General features: G+C 41.6%; 1 long non-coding RNA gene across 1 annotated transcript in view; it reads left to right on the top strand.

The window, feature by feature from the left end:
- LOC109491562 overlaps positions 1-7447 on the top strand; it is a 57000-nt gene extending 49553 nt beyond the window's left edge. Inside the window, exons 3-4 of the long non-coding RNA XR_006585602.1 lie at positions 2415-2503; positions 7035-7447. This is a non-coding gene — a long non-coding RNA (uncharacterized LOC109491562). The remainder of the gene's footprint in view (positions 1-2414; positions 2504-7034) is intronic.
- The last annotated feature ends 12148 nt before the right edge of the window (positions 7448-19595 follow it).

The raw sequence follows: 19595 nt of genomic DNA, 5'->3' as shown, positions 1-19595 counted from the left end.
GCTCCTGAAGGAGTTCCCCATGACTTCTGTCCTTCTAGGACACTGAGATTAGTAAGTAACACTGCCTCTCATGTGCCCCAGGCACCTTTCAAACTGCTGTTTCTATGCTGTATCTTCATTGGCTATTTGTTGTGCTGTCTCTTTAAGGGCAGAGACTCGGTTTTTTTTCTCCCCCTCCCAGCTCTCCCAGAACTGAGCCTGCTGAATTTTTTAAATTCCAGATTTTAAGCCCTGCTGGTTGTAAGGACTCATGAAGTTCAGCCCCTCTGGTTTTCAAAGCCAAATGTCATAGAGATTCATCTTCCCTGTGCAGGCTCCCCAGTGTGGAAGTCTGTTTCTTTCCCCTCCCCATGTCTGCAGCACCCTCCCTTCTGTGGGCAGTCCTCTGATTCCCTTTAGTTCCTGACAGTATCTCTGCCCCTCCTGCTCTCTTCAGTGTGGCCACTTCTCTACATTTAGTTGTGGGGTTTATTCTGCAAGTCTCTGGGTCATTTTCTGGGTTATTTACACTGATGAGAATGTTATCTATTTGAATCCATGGGAGGAGTGAGCCAAGCTCACCATCCCATGGAAGTCCTTACCACCATCTTCCCTGGAAGTCCTTACCTCATTTATTTTCATCTTTCATTTCATTTCATTTCATTTCATTTCATTTCATTTCATTTCATTGAGTCACTTGCCTAATGTCACAGAGCAAATAAGTCATAAAGCCAGAATTCAACACCGGCCCTCTAACACCATAGCCCAGAAATATCTCTTTATGCAGGGAAAATTATATTTCCTATATTAAAAAAACACCTTTTTACCAGGGGTGCCTGGGTGGCCCAGTTGGTTAAGCGTCAGACTCTTGATTTCAGCTCAGGTAATGATCTCCCGGTTTGTGGGTTCAAGCCCCAGTGGTGCAGAACCTGCTTGGGATTCTCTCTCTTCCCTCTTTCTCTGCCTCTCTCTCTGCTCCTTCCCTGCACATGCATTTTCTCTCTCTCTCTCTCTCAAAATAAATAAAGTTAAAAAAAATGCCTCTTTAACAAACAGTTTATTTTGTCAACAAAATTTGTTGTTGACAATAAGCATACTTATTTGGATTTGTATGAAATGAGGAGTTTGGATTATTTTTATTTTGTATGCAAGGGGAAAGATGGGCTTATCAGGTGACCAAATATTAGTGCCGGTTAGATCCACATACTGCCGGCATTAGCAAGATTGAAGAGAATGAGATGCTAGTTAGGATCAGTTTCTTCCAATCAGATCTAATATGTAAATAAGTGGCTGCCCTTTGATTGGTTACTGATGATCCTCAGAGGAAGTGATTAATGTTTCGCTTTTCTGGCTGCCTCCACACCCAGAGAATGTTAATACAAATGGAAATTTGGTCATATATTTAAGCAACCTGTCACAGCAAAGAGATTTCCAGAGCTTTTTGGTTAAAGAGGTTTTTGAATGTATGTATGAGCAATATATGGGCTGACTTTTTACTTCAGCAAATATAAAGATGTATTATCCCTTGAGGTTTGTTATTAACCTCAGTTTCACCTCTGTTAATATTTACTCCGCAGGTCAATAAATCTTGATATTCACTTCAACAGAAGCCAATATCTTCAGATTATGAGTTATTAATCTTAGCCAAACTGAAAAATTGTGTGAATATTTTTCTTTTACTAGAGAAAATGAGGGCTTTTTTGGCTTCCTTTTTCTTCAGGCTTCCTTAAGGAAGAAAGTTAGTTGTTATCGGAACCTCCAAACTGCTTTTTCAGATTTAGTGTTTGGAGTGGAGGGTATGAATTGGTTAAAAAATAAAATTCAACTGAATAAAATGTAAAGATCTTCTTAGTTTTATTCAACAATTCATGAGTTGGGCAGCATCCCACCTAGCAGATAGAAAGGGGCTCCAAAAATGTATGCAAAGTGGAAGACTTTTATAGGCAGAAAGGGGTGAGACAAAGAATGGATCCTTTGTGGCAAGCTCACCGTCCTTTGGAGGAAGCTTGGGGGGGGTGTCTCTCAGGCAGATTACCTCACTAATGCTGACCAGGTAATTCCAGATAAACTGGTGGAAGGTAACATTCCTGGGAGAGGCTGAAACTACAGTTAGGTTAGGTATTAAGTCTTGGTTTGCTGACTTGGGTCTTAGCACAAGTGGCTCCATTTTGGATTTCTTTCTTTCTTTCTTTCTTTCTTTCTTTCTTTCTTTCTTTCTTTCTTTCACAAGTCTTAATGCAAATTTTAGAAACTCTCCTATTGAAAGAATTGCAAGGTGGCAGGAATTAAATAAATCTTATTTTAAATCCACCTGTGAAATATTCTGATTTTAAGGGGCACTTAGAAAAGATTATAGCCAAATCCCTGCTGCCCGCCTTTGTGTCATTTACTGACGTTGCTTGATGTGAGTCATGACAAATGTGATGCATTTCTAGGTCCTGGCAGCAAAATGCTGTGCAGTAGAGAAGGACCGCTGCAACTGGCCCAACTCGGGATAAAAAATAGCAAATGTGAAAAGACACAGGTGAGCGCATGGGCTTTCCAACAGTGTAGATGTTGCGACTGAAGTGTGCAATAGAATCAATTAGCTTGCTGTTTCAAAGGAATGTTTCTAGTCCTAGTCTGGTAATCTGGAGAATCACACCTATAATCATAGAGAAATTCAAGACAAAAGATGAAAAACTAATGGAAGAAGTTGGAGGTCATCCTACCTTACGGCTAGTGGATGCTGCTCATGGAAATGGAGATACGTAGGATTAGGAAATAACTGTGTAGAGGGTGAGAAAGCGTCTTCCCAAATGCTGATAAAGGGAAATTTTTAAAGATTTTGTAACATGTTTAGTGGAGGGGGGAAGGGCGGGGGACCAGGGTTTAGTGGAGGGGAGTTCCTAAATGTGCCGGGAACTCTGGTCAGACAGACCAAGCCTGCAGAACCCTGTTTCTCAAAGTGTGGTCCTGGAACTAGCAGCTTTCGCATCACCCAGGGACTGATTAGAAATGCAAATTATCAACCCCATCCCAGAGCTATTGGATCAGAAACTCTGGAGGTGGAGTCCAGCAATTTGTAGTTTAAGGAGCTCTCTAGGTGATTGTGAAACACCTCAAGCTTGAGAACCGCTGTGCTAGGGCACAGAGTTTTTAACCTTATCTGTACATTGCAATTCTTTGGGGAGTTTCAAAAATAATGAGATGCCTGGGTTTTGCCCCTGGAGGTTCTGATTCAATTGCTCTGGGGTATGGCCTGGACATCAGGATGTTTTGCAGCTTCATAGATGATTTTAATGGGTAGCCGGGGCTGAAAATGACTCTAGGGCAAGTTCTCATCCTAAATTGCTTTTTCAAATCTAATTCTCTCCTTTCATATCAAATATAATGCTTCCTTTGCTGTCCTGAAACAAAATTTATATGAATATTATTACTCATGCACATATTTTTAACTGAAATATAAAGGAGGAAGAACAGAAAAGTAATTTATGATACTATGCATTTCAAACATTTTAATTTGTGGGTCTGACCACACTTACAGTGAAGCAGGCAGATGCTTGCGTTGAGTTGTTATCTACATGACAATTCCAAATGCAGATTGATCCCCATGCGTTGAACTGGTAACTCAAACACCATGGATGACACTACTGTGAGTGACATAACTTGCCGAAAAGAATGAATCTTGGTAAAATTTCTAAAAAAAACAATGAACGGTTTTCCATTTTGCTGAGCCTTGGTTCAAAGCATGTACTTAAAGGGACGGTGACTTATTGTGGTGGATGCCATGGCTCCCCACAAAGATGCCCCTCCAGAATTGAAGCACTTACTTCCTCAGCTGCTGGGAATGCCGATTGCTGATGGCCCTCGGTTGATATGTCTCTTTGGGACTTTCCCTCAACTGAAGCGCACTGCCTTGCCCAAGATCTCCCCAACATAGTACATCCTTCTCAGGCACAGGCCTCATTCAATGACTGGTCAAGGCTGGGTTATGAGTGAAGTGGATCTCGTGCCTGAATTCAGGGCAATTCTGAAGGTCCGGCTTCGTTCTGGAGATTGATTCAGATCGACTGAGACCTTTGCTGTAACTCCATTATAGCTCAGCTTCTTTCTCCGCCCAACCCTGCTCCCCTTGACCTCTCAGGGCCGATGGTTCTGAGAATACTCTCTGATAAGCCTCCTGCTGAAGGTACCCATTTTAGAGCCAACTGCCAGTGCAACCCACCAGTGACCACTAAAACCACCAGTTTCAGTGAAAGCCTGACTCCTTTAGTAGTCAGTTGGGTTACGGTTACCTGAAAAGATTTTTGTTAAATATTCTTATCCCATCCAGAAAGGATACCCCTTCACTGAGACAGATGGTGAAAGAGCCAGAATTGCATTTGCGGGAGTGACTCCTGGGAGCCTGAAGCAAGCTGGTAGAGGAGAAAGGAAAACTCAGGTAGTGAGTCCCAGAAATGGCACTGGTGCTGGAGTTGCAAGTGTTCAGAACAAATCCCTGGAAATTGAGCTGGTAGAGACTCCACTAAATTCAGAGACAGGGCAGCCTCCAGCAAAAAAATGTAAATTAGTCAACATTTGTTTTGCTTCCCCCCCCCCCCCCCCCCCCCGTACCCTTTTCTCTCCACGGAGTCTGTAGCTGTGAGAACCTACTCTTTGGAAAAGATCTGATAAACTATTTACCCCTTAGAGTGACTCTAAGTCAACAGTTTTGGTTTTCTCTCTTCCAGAGTTGTTTGCATTTTAAGTATTTTTATGGAATAAAAGTTGTGGTCTTTGGTTAAAAGGAATTTCAAGAAACTATCCTTCATTAGACAGATTGAAAATAGGAGCAAGTGAGTCTTTCCTCTTCCCACCCACTCAAAATCAGTTCTCATTGGGGAATTTTTTAGGGTCAGAGAAGGGTGAGAATGGGGTACCCCAGCAGGAAAGTCTATGAGCTCTTTGGAGATGGGTCACACATGAATTGTATTTCCCATATCCTTGGAATTTGATATATAGAGTTACAAAGCAAAGCTTCCTAGTCTTGGTTTTAAAGACAGAGTACATTCGGAAATCTTCCATAGTCTGGATATATGCTTAGGATAACGAGTGTGGCTTTTGAAAAGAGACTACAAAACTGTGAGAAAACCTCTCTAAATTTTATTTATCTGTGAAGTCTTTACAAAGTGATGTAGTCTTGGCCAAGTAATTTTGTGTCTCTGGACTTCAATTCTTTTTCCGTGACACAGATTATTATTTAGATTGCTCCCATGAGATTCCTTCTCACCCTCCTCTTTAATCACCTTAATGAAATAGAAGAAGAAATGTAAAAGTGAAAACAATGAGGACAACTTTAAGAACTCTCTGTAATCCTTTTTAGCGGCCCTGGCATTCATTCATTCATACCACAAACATTGACTGTCCACACTGTGCTAAGTCTTGGCCTGGGTTCAGAAGCCGAACGCATAAAGAGGTGCAAGCTTATGTCCTTGCTGCCAGTGTAACGACATCATCCTTGATCTGCTGACCCTTAGGGCCTGACTTTATTTACCGCTCACATTAGTTCTATCCTTGGCCATGAATTAACCATGACTTTGTGTCTTAAATGCAGCGTGCGTGAAAGCCCTCTGTCGTTGGCCAGGGTGTTGTTTGCATAATGTATTGACCGTGCATGTTTAAACAACACCTAGGCGGATCATTAATACCAGGTACAGTTACTGAAATGAAGCTCCTGAGAATTTCTTCCCTTTGTAGTCTGAATTCTTGCCAATTTCTAAGCCGTTCCTGAGAGCAAATGGCTGGTGTTCTTTTTACCTCTCTTTTTGAGTTCTTTCAACCATACAACTAGTTAGAAGTAATTCAGCTAGGCTTTCTGAGCCATGAATGTAATATTTTCTAATGAAATGAGGCAAAATCTGAGGAAAATACCATCGTTAGGAAGCCACAATTTGCTGAGACAGGATGTTCTTTATCAATAAAACAATTTAATATGGTTACCATTAAATGTCGTAGTTCTATGGCAAGTGCAAGGTGACATGGCTAGTGGGCAAAACCTTCAGTTGTACAGAGCGAAATTTCCTTATGGGGGTCGTAGGGAATGTCATCTCTCGGGGTCTTAGCTTTCTTATGTATAAAATGATTTTGTTTGGGTCTAAAGCAAATTAAAACAGAAACTGGGATTCTATTTCTCCTGCTGCTCAGTTTAGAGCAACCTGTACTTCCTGGGAAAGTGGATCTGGATTTGCAGTTTTCTCTAGAGTCCAGAACAAAGATCAGCAAACTATGGCCCTCGACTCAAGTCTGAGTTGCTACCTTTTTTTCATAAAGATTTTTGAAACACAGCCATACCCATATGGTAACATATTGTCTATGCCTGCTTTCATAGTACAAAGGCAGAGCTGAGTAGTTGCAACACGGATTGAATGTGGAAAATATTTACTGTCTGGACCGTTCCAGAAAAAGTTTGCTGCCACAGGTATAGAGTAGGGATCTCTGAATATGCACCCTAAGGGGATAGGAGAAAAATGTTTAACCGGTAACATGTTTTAAGCTCAGTAAATATGTATGTGGTTTATGTCAATAAATACATATATGGAAACAGATTCTCAAAAGTTTTTACTAGTACAGAGGCCATGATCACACAGATTTGTGGGTGAACAGTCAAGAGACATGGACATTCCAGAAAAAATACATGACTATAACCTACTAAGTGATAGCAAATACATATTGTGACTTCAACAAGGGCCAGGCTACATGAGACACTTACTGTCAGTAACATCACAGAACGTTGGCAAGAAATACGTGCTTTTGATAATTTGAAAATAAACATCTTCCACTTATATTTTTGAATGGTACTTCTCATTCTCTTTGTGAAGCATCAGGTTGTTGTTGTTGTTGTTGTTGTTGTTACTTTCCCAACCACCATGAACCCATATTTTTGTAAACACAATAAAAATGAATTCCCAGAAAAATGAAAGGAAAATTTAAAAATAAAATCTCCATTGTTTATTTTTAGATTTGGCAGACACGTAATTACTGTATCTAATTGTATAAAGATGTCTAAATGTTTCCTCTCAATGATCTCTTTGTAGATTAGTTACAAAAATGCTTGCACACCATGATTGGTTTACCACCACGCAAGGAACAACAATGGTGGTGAGGACTCAAGGACTTCCAATGAAAGGCTGGTATCTGGAATTGCTTCCACATCATCACTTTGGGGGTGGTAGCTTCATTTAAATGGGTGTTTATGTCGGCCGCATATTAGTACGTAAACATTTTTTAACAAAAACAAAATTTCTGAAGTCCAGAGGATCAATTCAATTCAAATCATATTCTTAGCCTCTTTATAAGGCACCATGATGGCCCTATGATGAAGAGAAAAATGAAGGAGACCGTTCTTTGCCCTCATGGACCTTAGAGTCAAATAAGAGAGTGTTTTCCCAACTTTTTGACAGAAATCCAGTGTTAGAAATACTATTTATATCACAAGCCAATACGTGGATATACATATGAAACAAAAGTAGCACAAAATAAATATTTGCCTCTTTTATAGAATTAATTTGGCATTTTCTATCTTATTCTATTTCTATTTTATTTCTATTTTATTCTATTTCTAATCTATTTCTCTTCCACATTTTAAAAATTACGATGATGAAACAGTAACGATTTCATGACCCACTAATGGAGTGCGACCCAGAATTTGAAAACTCTGAAATAGGGGCAGGTGACAAGTATAAAGGTACCTCTAGTTCAAGGAAGAATGTGCCACCAATAGAAATTTAAACTGAAATCCCACAAAATATCAAAGGAATTATGCTGCTTGGAACTTAAGGAGAAGGAGAGCTTAGTAGGTGGGAGAGTCAGCAGAACTAAGGATATAAGGTCAGGTCCATGGTTGGAACTCAGCAGAAATTCTTGGCACTATGTTTCATGCTTCTGCTCTGAAAACCAAGAGGGTCTTCAGGGTGAAATGTTTCTGGTTGGTTTGATGAGCTACCTTTACTTAAAATTATTTGGCCAACAAATATGTGTTGAGGGTCTTCTGTGTGTCTCTCACTGTTCTAGGCTTGGCATACAGCCATGAACAAGGCAGATACAGATCCCTTTGTCCACACGGAGCTGGTGTTCTAGGTAGGGAGAAAGAATAAGCAAGGCAGATGAGTAAGGGTACTCACTGTACAACTGTGTGCAACTGTGTGCACTGTGAACACTATGTGCAAAGGAGAAAGAAAGGAAGAAAGAAAGAAAGAAAGAAAGAAAGAAAGAAAGAAAGAAAGAAAGAAAGAAAGAAAAAGAAAGAAAGAAAGAAAGAAAGAAAGAAAGAAAGAAAGAAAGAAAGAAAGAAAGAAAGAAAGAAAAAGAAGAAAGAAAGAATGGTAGAATGGAAGAAAAGAGAATCTAGAGTGTCAAGGTCAGGGAGTGGTTGAGGTATGAAACAGGGGAAGGTCAGCCTCATTGAGGAGGTGAGATTTGAACAAAGACTTAAAGCAGGTGAAGGGGTATGCCAAGGGGATAAGGAGGAAAGGGCATTTTAGGCAGGGGACCGAGTGGCACAGAGCCCCTCAGGCAGAAAAGCCTTGTCTGTTCCAGGAACAGCAGGCAGACCCTGTGTGGCTCAGGCAAGTGACAAGGGAGAGCACGGTAGGAGGTGAGGTCCTCAAAGCCTTGGAGGCCATTGTGAAGATTTTGGCCTTTGCTGTCAGACGAATGGGAAGCCGCTGGAGGCTTTTGGGCAGAGGAAGATGATTTGAGTAATGTTTTTAAAAGTGTCACCTGGCTGTTTTGCTGGAAGTAGACTACAGGCGCCACAGGTGGAGGGAGTGGATATTGCAATAGCCCAGGAGAAAGAAGATGGCGGTTCGTGCTGCGACAGTAATGGTGGACACAGTGAGGAGTCGTCAGATTATGAATATATCTTAAAGGTGGAACCCAAAGGGTTTTCTGGCAGGTTGGCTGTGGGCATGAGAAAATGAGAAAAGTTCCCAATTGTCCTGTGGAAGGATTGGATAGTTGGGAGAATGGAGTCGCTGTCAACAGAGAGGGGGTGTGCATGATGCAAATATTTTAAGGATTCAGTTTTGGACATCTTGAGCTTGCAGTATCTATTAGGCTTCCAAGTGGAGGCCTTGTAGGAATTTGGAGCTCAGTTTGGGCTGGAAATCGAAGCGAGAAATGTAAAGTTGGGATTTACGTTTTCATATCTTTTCTCTCATTCCTCACGATCACTACTCTCATTGTTACTCTACTTAATAACAGAAGTGGAGAGAAGCAGAGGAGGAATCTTGTGTGCTTTGGCCCCAGCTTCCTAAAATTGGCAGTTTGATGTGAGAAGTAACAGCTATTTTGACAAGAGTCGCTTTTCTGTAAAAGACCTGTCTTCATATTGGATCACGGAAAGGCAAATGAGAATTATTGCATGGCCACACTTTATGTTACGGATGCATCACCGAAAGCATCCGATAATTCAAATTTTATGTCATTCAAGTCATCCTGGCCAAGAGTGACAAGTATTTTGGTGTTCCAGCTACAGTGGTGGCTCTGTGTGCCAATAGTGTAAATACAGTTTATAACTCCTGTCCCCATCGGTACAGAAGAAGCTCTCCTTGCACACCACCGCTGCACTCTGAGCACTTCTGACCCCAGCTGGGTGGGTTTCCCCCACAACGAGCGACACCAGCCGGTGTCCCACAAGTCAATTCCATTCTGACACTAGCCAGAGTTAGTGCAGGCCCCACGGGTTAAGGGCTCAGCCCCACAAGACCGTCCTCCCCCACCCCAACTGTCAGTTGTATGTCCCACTTTGTCACCTCTGCTTCTGACCCACTGGCTGCATACTGGACGTTCCTGCAACTCTCTCCTCAGGTTCTATCGTTTGCTCGAACAGGTCACAAAATCCAGGGAAACCCATACTTACATTTGCTGGTTTGTTATATAATGAAGAAAATGATAAAGGGTACAAAGGAACAACCACATGAAGAGATACATGGGGTGATCAGGTCTAGAAGGATCTTGAACACAGGAGTTCTTGTCCCTGTGGAGTTGGGGTGCGCCCGCCAAGGCTCCTCATGGCCTAGTCTCTCTGGTGACCAGACTCCATCCGGGAGTCTGCCGAGAGTTAACCTCCTTAGAACAACAGACCCTGCTTTCACCCAGGAACTTACAACGGATTTAGGAACTCTATGTCAGGAATTGGGGTCAAAGAGTAAATATTAGTACAAAAGAGGCTACTAATGCTCTTACCGCTTAGGAAATTTACAATGGTATTAGGAGCTCTGTGCCAGGAACCAGGGCCAGAGATCAATGTATATATTTTCTATTATCTCACACCATCCTTTGAAACATCACATTTCCTTGCGTTTTATATGAAGAAATTAGCCCTTTTAAAAATTCCAAGTGCATTAAGATTTTCATAATATTTTTTAAATTCAAATCCATATAAAATGAACTCGTTTCATAAGCATTAAGAAGAGGTTTAGCCCAAGCTGTGGAGCAGACAATGCTTGGTATCCCTTGATCTCTATTCTCTCTCTTTCTCTCTAAGTACTAGAAGCTCTGGTTTCCTAGCTTGGCGTTTGGTTGCCTAAAATAAGGATAATGTTTCCCAGTCCTCCTTGCGGCTAGAAATGGCCACATGACTAAGTTTTGGCTAACGGGATGAGAATAGAAATGATGTATACGATTTGCACATTAGGCTTACCTTTCTCTCTTCCTCCATCCTGTTGCTCGGATTATGGCCTTGGAAGTCAGCTATTTTGATCCATTCGGAAAAGGGAAACGTGGGAATGGCAGAGCAAGAAGGTGGAAGGAACCGAGGTCCCACAGTGGTGCTCTATAGCCGGGCTGCTGCAATAGCCCTACGCTGCCTACCTCCAATCTGCTTCACAAAAAGAGACAGAGCTTCAATGGTTTTGTTGAAACTACTGTTAGTTGGAGTCTTTAGAACATGCGCCTTATATTCTAATTAATGAAAGTAAGTAAAATATTCACTTCTCCCAACTGTGAAAAGATGCAGAGAGCATTTGCCTGGGGCAGCATGCTTAGCAAAAAAGGCACCGACTTCGGTGTGGCCTCAGACAGCCTGGACTTGAATTTCAGCCTCTCCCTCTAGCAGCCGCATGACCTTGACAAAGTTATTCGCACCCTTCGATACTCAATATTTATCAATTGAACGATATAAAAGAAAACAGAGGTAAGATATCTAACACAGGCCTCCATAGAATTAAATGGGGTAATGCAAAAAAAAGTCCTTCAACCAAATAGGCATATAAGAAATAATCAGTCTTTCCCTGGTTTCTTCCTACTGTCTATTCTATACCTAAAGGTCTAGTGAGTATTTCGAACTCAGTGTGTCCAAACTGAGCTTCCCTCTCCCTCGCAGATTTGCTCCACCCATAGGTCTTTCTTTCTTTCTTTCTTTCTTTCTTTCTTTCTTTCTTTCTTTCAAGTTTTATTTATTTATTTTGAAACAGGGAGCCTGGGTGAGTGTGAGCAGGGGGAGGGGCAGGCAGGGGTTGGGGGGCGGGGAGAGAATCCCAAGCAGGCTCCGTGCTATCAGCATGGAGCCTGACGCAGGGCTTGGTCTCACGTCCATGAGATCATGACCTGAGTCAAAATCAAGAGTCAGATGCTCAACCCACTGAGCTCCCCAGGTGCCCCCCCCCCCATTGGTTTGTTCATCTCACTTTATGGTGATTCCATCTCCCATTTCTTCAAAGTCAAAAGTCTTCAGAGTCATCTGATATGCCTCTCTCTTTCCAATAAACTACATGAATTTATCAGAAGATTTGGAGGATTCTATCTTCAAAATAGATCTAGAATCTGACTTTCTCACGGTATCTACCACAACGACCCTGGTCTGAGCCACCGACTGCTAGCTACAGCCCAACTACTAAGAATTTTCCAGACATCAGCCTAGTAATAGGGGCTATGTGGGAGTTTACCCATCAGATATCGAGGAATTTGTTACGTTAAGAATGATTTTAGTTCAACTGTCCCTACATATGGGTTTGAGTGTCTGAGCATCATGCAGCACGGTTTTGCCTTATAATTCAATTTCCAGCACTTTGCAAATGCTCTGTTTTGCCGAAACACGAGTGGACGCTAAGTGGGATGGATTTTTATTGCACTCTTGGCACACTCTGCACTTTGTAAATTAATTAGCCCTTTTCAGTTTTGTTTTTAAGAAGTAATTGTTTGCAGCTGTCTGCTGCAGTACTTATCTCCCTTCTAAAGGCTTCATTTTGAGGCTTTTTATAAGAAAACTGGCTGGGGTGAGGGCAGATTCTGTATTCTTCCATTTATCCAACCTAAGGAGATTTCTAAAAGAATCAGAGTGAGACATTCTTTTGGGATCAGCATGGAACTTTAGTTCCCTCTCTTTCCTTTTATTCATTTCTCACTCCAGCAAGAGGAGCGATTCCGGCTAGGTCATATCACCTCTGGAGCCTCAACCATTGATCAAGTGAATTTAAGCAGTGTCTTAAATAAATCACCAAGGTTCTACTTAGTTTCTTTGGCAAGAGTCAAATTCTAATGCAACTCATTAGGAATATCCTATAATTCATCTAATGCCTCCAGCAGATGGAACCTTCACTTGCAAGTTTTGTAAATTTCTATCTCCTCTTCCTCAGTGATCAGTTGTTTTCTCAGTGTCCCACCAGGAAAGACAAGCCTTTCTGTATCATTGATGAACTTTATTGCTAGGATGGGACTTCTCAAAACATCAGGTCGTCTAATTCTCCAGAAGAAAGAAAGACGAAGGAAGGCAGAGTGATGGTAAGGTAGATTCTAAGGTGCCCTCTGGGGAGGCAACAACCTTTCGGAGACCTCGAGACTCCTGAGAGATAAGAGCTTTAATTGCTTTTCCTGAAAATACTCTGCACACAATGTCAAATAATCTCGTTTCCTTTTAGAAATGCCTCTTAAAAGAAAAGAACAGAATTAGCCACAATCTGATGATGTCAAAACAACAGGGACCCTGGAATCAAATAGATCTGGGTGCATGTCTAGGTCTTGGGGCAGTTCTATCACCTCTTGGAGTCTCAAGTTTCTGATCTTTAATTTAGAACAATGGTAACCAATTCGGTGTGACTTTTAGTATTAAGACGATGCTATATATAAAGTAGGTGTGGCATCGTAGGTTTTCAGCAAATGTTAATGATCTCTATAGATAGAATTTTTTAGGTGGAAGTTATTATCTTCCAGAAATACTGCAAGAGTGAACCTCCAGAATTGTTCAAATTGGGAAATACATCATACTATAAGAGTATATGAATCATCTAGGTACAGTTTAAAAAACAGGGGCAAAATGAATCAATACGGTATATACTCTTGTGTCTGGCTTCTTTCGCTCAGCATCATGTTTTTGAGATTGATCTATATTGTTGCGCGTATCAAGGGTAGCACTCAACTCGCCAGTTGAGTGCTTTGTGATGAAGTATTTCAAGTATTTTTCAAGCCGTTGCTGGTACCATATCTGCCAATTTCCCATCCACCAAAGCACGTTACATGGTCATGTGCAAAATCTAAGTGCCTGAAAGTACCATCTAGTGGATGAAATGGAGAGGGAGGGCAAAATGAGTGTTTTTTAACGTACCTGTGTGGGGAAAAACAGCTTTCTAAAAATCTCAAAACAGCTTGCCCTGGTTCCAACAGAAGGTAAGAGGCAGGGCCTTGCATTTCAGCCTGAATACTTCCATAACCTGTGCTCTTTCCACCACATCGCCGATGGCAACTCATTTTGAGATTGTAGAAGCGAAACAATGTGAAAGAAAAGACAGTCTAATAGGCCTTAGCAAAAAAATTTAACAGCCTCGCCTGAAATCCCTAACCTAATTACTGGTGGCTGATGATAAAAAAAAGAAAGTTAAAAAGTGACAGAAGAGAAAAGATTTTTTTTCCGCACTCTCCCGTCTCCTTTGCCAGTACAAAACAATCCAGCAAGATAGCATGTGCTAAAATTTTGTTTAATTATCTAGGAGTTTGATGAGAGAGAGTGTGTTTCATAATTTATAAGCCAATTCTTGTTTAGCCAAATTAGGTCTTTAATTCTTGCATATTATAGCAACTATAAAATACAATTACATGTTACATAGGAAACAAACCCATAAAACAAAATGAACCAATCAATATAGCTCCATTCCCCCATAGAATTCTGTGTGGTATTTTAATGAGCCAAACTCCAAAACTAAAAATCAATATCCATTATGATCCTTTTAGAAAGGAAGAGTGGTCGCATCTTGTTACCATGAGTGTTAGCCACAGAAAGTTCCCTCTAGCCTGTTTCTCCAAGGCCTAGCGGCCGCCCATGGCAATAGCTTGGTTGATCTCATTACAGCGACATTTGCTACTACAAATAATTTAGCAGGTGCACATTTATCTATGTCAAGATCTTTCACTTTGATAGAGAGGAAGGATGAAGTTGGTGGAAAGACAGGCTCAGCTCTCTGACTCACAAAATTGGGGCCTCTCCAGAGGGTGGGAGGAGGGTAACTTAACCCTCAGGCTCAAATGTAACAGTGACTCTGGAAGGGTGAACTTGGAGAACCAGGGTATTTTACTAGGAAAACACAGCAGCAAAGGTTCAGGTTATCAAATATAAGGGGCAGGAAATTCTCTGGTGATCCTTCTATTTGAGGGAAAGACAAGCAGGGAGAAAGGGAAAAGAAACAGGGGGAGGAAAAGAAAGGGAGGGAGGGAGGAAGGGAGGTAGAGAAGAAGGAAGGGAGGGAGAGAGGGAGGAGGAAGAGAAGGCAAAGAGAAAACTACAGTTTGTATTTGTCTCCTAGAGGAAATGTACCTGAGGGGTTAAGGATCTGGTCAGTGCACCTGAACTTATCTGGGCCTTGGAAAATAAAATCTAGCTCCCATTCATCGCTTGCTAAGTGCTCAGGCTCTAGAACTTTGTGCGGCAAGGGAAATAGTGCTTCTGTACTGTCCAATATGGTAGCCACCAATCACCCATAGCGCTCAAGCACCTGAAATGCAACCAGTGCAACCAAGGAACTGAATTTTAATTTTACTTAATTTCAATTAATTTCAGTAGAAATAGCCCCATGTGGCTAGTGGTTACCCTCTTAGACAACACAACACAACTCTATATTAAGGCTTTATGTGTGTTAACTCCTTTAATCCTTACAATAACTATTGCCATGTCCATTTTGTAGATGGGGAAGTGAGGCACAGAGAGGTTAGCAACTTGCTTAAAGTCATGTAGCTAGTAAGCATCAGAGCCAGGAATCAGAGCTTTATACTGATCTTCAGTCCCAAATGAAGCAGATTTTATAGGACAAGACCAAGCTTTCTTTTATGATGACAAAAGTGGAGCCAACAGACAGGTGTAAGATCTTTGGGATTTGAATACAAAGAGTCAGGAAGGTCCTAGGCTACCATCCATGGAAAGCTCTTTTGGAGGCCTACCTGCCACTGGCTTCTTTATGATCACAACTGGCCACTTTGAATAGATGGGGTGCAGCCTTTCCCCAGTGTGTTTCTTAGAATACCAGTCTTTCAAGAATAAAAATGTGGTGGTGGAAGAATGGGGAATACATGATCAACAAAGAGAAAAACTACTCTCTTCGAAGCATGTAATGCATGCAATCATCTGAAGGTTCTGATTCCAAACTTATTTTTTTGCCTTTATCTAGCATTTCCCTCACTTATTTGACCACTAAAACATTTTGGGAGTCGGTAGGTAATACGGTGATTGGCCGAACATACACTGGACGAGGCTGAAGCATAATAACTCTGAATTCTACCTTGGACCTGAAGGACCTGAATTCTACCTTGCACATCCTAGCAGATGTGCAGGAATATATGTACATATTCATACATATACAGCAATATTCTGCCTCTTTTCCAAGTAGGTGATGGAAGGCCACTGGTATAAAAATTTAACTCACCCCATAGTAATCATATATTATGTAATTTATATATATATATATATGTACATGTATATATATATGTGTATATATATATACACACACACACATACATAACACACACACACACACACACACACATATATACACACATATATATTCCTATATGTAGGAGTAGAAATTTATTTTAACAAATTGGCTCACATGATTATGCAGGCTGAGAAATCCCAAGCTGAAGACATAGGACAGCCAGTGGTGCAGGTCTACTAGAAGTATAAGGGCTTGAAAGCAAGGAGAGTCAGCGGTGTAAGTTCTAGTTCAAAACCAAGAGGAGATTGATGTCACAGCTCAAACAGGCAGGCGGGGTTCCTTCTTGTGCAACATTTTTGTTCTATTTAGGTCTTCCACTGATTAGATGTGGCCCGCTCACGCTAGAGAGTCTGCTTTACTTAGTCTACTCATTTGAATGTTAATCTTATTTAGAAACACCCTCACAGACACACCCAGAAGAATATTTGACCAAAGGTCCGGGTACCACACGTGTCAGTCAAGTTAACACATAAAATTAACCATCGCACACAGGATAAACAGTTTGTACATTACATTGTCTTCAATCTCCAGACGTAGGTACAGATAAAATGCATGTAAATTTAAAGCAATGGGCCAAAATAGTCATCTGAAAAAGGTATAATGAAGAGATTGTTTTCTCTATGTTTCCGGGCTTTGGGGATATTCTGTAGTACATTTATAATTGGACATATTGTTTTAAATTTAGGAGCACTTTCTTTGAAAAGGTATCTAGAGGTTGAAGGAGAATATGTTGAACATATTATTCGAAGATGAAGCTAATGTTTTCTTTAAAGATAAGTTTATTTTTTGTGTCCTGACTCTACAGACACCTAATATGCTGCTTCTTTCCTGAGCTCCCTCACAGCCTCGCTGTCATTACGTTCTCTGCCTGATAGTTTTTTTGTTGTTGTTGTTGTTCTTTCTTCCCCATCTGTCAAAACTTGCTCCAGGGGCAATAATCTGATAACTACATTAATTTGTTCATTGAGACCCTCAACAGGCATCTGTTGGAATTTCACCCAGTGCCTGGTTCTATCACTTGCTGGGGTCTAGAGAAGAATCAGACCTCGCCAACTTTAGTGGCCCAAAAGGGGCGCACCCAATACGGTCAGGGAGAAGGGGTTTCAGGCAAGGCTGCCCCAGTGGCCCAGAAGTTGAGAAACGGAAAAGAGTCAAGGCTTTCAGTAGAGGACAGATCACAACTGCTCAAAGATTTCTAACTAGGATTTCCAGGGAATGCCAGCTTGGGCACATTTGGGTGAATTCCTTGGGTGCACCTGGCATCCTGCATGCCTCTGCTGGCCCAGCGAGCCCAGGGTAGAGAAGGGAGAGCGTGGGACTCAGGGCACTGGTCATTCCAGGGGTAGACCCCGACTTGCTCAGCTCACTGAGAACCTCTAGAGAACTGCCTATGGGGAGATACAGCTTCTGATGCTCTCACAGGGAAACCCAATCCGGTTTTCTTGCCAACACAGGGCAATCATAGAATCTATTACCCAAACCATAGAATCTATTCCCAAACACTTTGGGAATCAGAGGAGGAGCTCTTCGTAATTCTACCACGACAATATTCATCATTACCCAGGACTATCCTGGGGAAATTGGATATATGGTCACTCCGCCTTGGGTTGAGTTAGATTTTTATACCAGTAGCCTTCCATCATCTACTTGGAAAGGAAGCAGTGTCTGAAAATAGTAGAGTTTTCAAATAAGGCATGTCGAATTCCCAGGGAAGCTACTAAAATACAGGTTCCTAAGTCCTAACATTAGAGATTCAGATTCATTATGTCTGGTATGGTACCTTGAAACGGATGTCTTAAACTTCCCGTGTGGTGGCCTGAGGTTCACATCCTGACAACCACCGGCCCTTGGGATTAGCACTGGGTGTGGATCTGGAGCTTTTTTATCCCTAGCTGTGTAATCTTGGGAACATAACCTTTCTAGTCCTTCATTTCTTCAACATAAAATGGACTAAATATCCACCTCATTGAATATTTTGTCAACTGGAAGAAACATTGCCAAAGTGCTCGACACAAAGTCTGGTACATCATAAGCACTCACTAAATGGTCGATATTATATGATGTCAAAAAAAAATGAAATGGCAGTTTCTGTAGATCAAAAACTCCATCTGCAGTGATATCAAATGGTTCAATATAATAATTTAAGGAAATATTCTGAAGGCTTCTTGAAGTTTGTTGTACTGGGCATTTGTCCTTGAGTGGTTAGTAGGTGGCACACCTGGAAGATTCTTTGAGAGCAGTAGAAGGAACTCTAAAGTGCAGAGTGGAATGGTGCTTCTGGCTGAAGATCTCAGCCCGGTGGACTGGTCTAGAGTAGCATTTCTCGAATTTCCACAGATGCACAAATCCCCTGGGGCCCTCGTTAAAATGCAGATTCAAACCCTGGTGTGGCCTGCACTTCTACAATTTTAACAAGCTCTCAGGTAATATTGATGCTGATGTTGATGGTCCAGGGACCCCACTCTGAGAAGCAAGAGTTTAAGAAGCGTCAAGGGAGATCAATTTTTAAAGCTATCCCCGGGGGTCTTGACTCTCGTGAATAAAATGAAGTGCTCATCTTCCTAAAATGAATGATACAAGGGAACATCTCTGGGGCATCAGGGTGCCCTGAAGTTAATTGCTTTTTTGATAGCATTTTAAGCAAAATTACTGTGCATTCATCTTCACGCAAATCCAGGAATTTGAATATATCCATTTTTCTGATAGATGAAGCAACTTCCTTCTTTTTTTATTACTATGCAGAGAAGTGCAGAATTTTAGAGCTTAAGTGCATTTATTCATTCATCAACTATATCTTTAGCATCAACCACGTGCTCTGCACTCTGCTAGATTCAGCGATAGAGAGAGAAAAGCAGAAAGGGATCAGAAAAGAAAGTTCCGGGGCTAGTTAAGATGCAACTGGGACCAGATTACAGAGTTCTTGAGCCAGCGTTTCTTCCTTCCTGCCAGGTCGTGCCGTAAGGGCGGCAAAGTGATATGGCAACATCATTCTAGATGGCGGGGTTTGGAGGATGAAACTGCAAGCCCAAATTCTGTTTTTCCCATTATTTCTCACTGGGTACGTTGGAGGAATCGTCTCTCGTAGAAGGAAATAGCCAAGAGTTAAGTACATTTTCGTCTATGGCATCAGTTCTCCCAACTGTAAGATGAGAAGGTGGTTGAGATCATTTATACAGCCACTTTTGACTACGGAATTCTGTAATTCAAAGCAGGGGTGGGAATTTTGGTTTCCGTCTACATCTCCTCTTTGATCCTTTGGGCCGCTGTTCAACTTGGGACTTCGTTCGGTTTGTCCACCCACAGCATAAAAGCACCACGCTCTCTCCAGGAGAGTGAACATCTAAGAGTAAAGGAGAATGGATTCCGTAGTCTAGCTGCTTTGTTGCTCCAGAGAGGTTTCAAGCTAAGGCCATGAATCATGCTCCCCACCTACTGAACTGTATCTAAATACGGATTTAAATTCATGGATCTGTGTCTAGACTGATGTACTCTGTAACAGAGAGGTCGTGTACGACGGCTCACTCCATAAACAATGGGGAAGGACCAGAGCCTAATTAACTGCTTATGGTAGGTGTCCCAGGCCGGAGCATTTAGTGTGGCCTGTTTCTTTGAGTACAGTATGGAGATTCTGGCTTATTAGCCAAACTGTGTGTCATTCTGGGTCTCTGAAGGATCACCTAG

Source organism: Felis catus, chromosome C2, assembly GCF_018350175.1.
Source record: "Felis catus isolate Fca126 chromosome C2, F.catus_Fca126_mat1.0, whole genome shotgun sequence".
NCBI classification, from domain to species: Eukaryota; Metazoa; Chordata; class Mammalia; order Carnivora; family Felidae; genus Felis; species Felis catus.
This window is presented reverse-complemented; position numbering and strand designations above follow the sequence as displayed.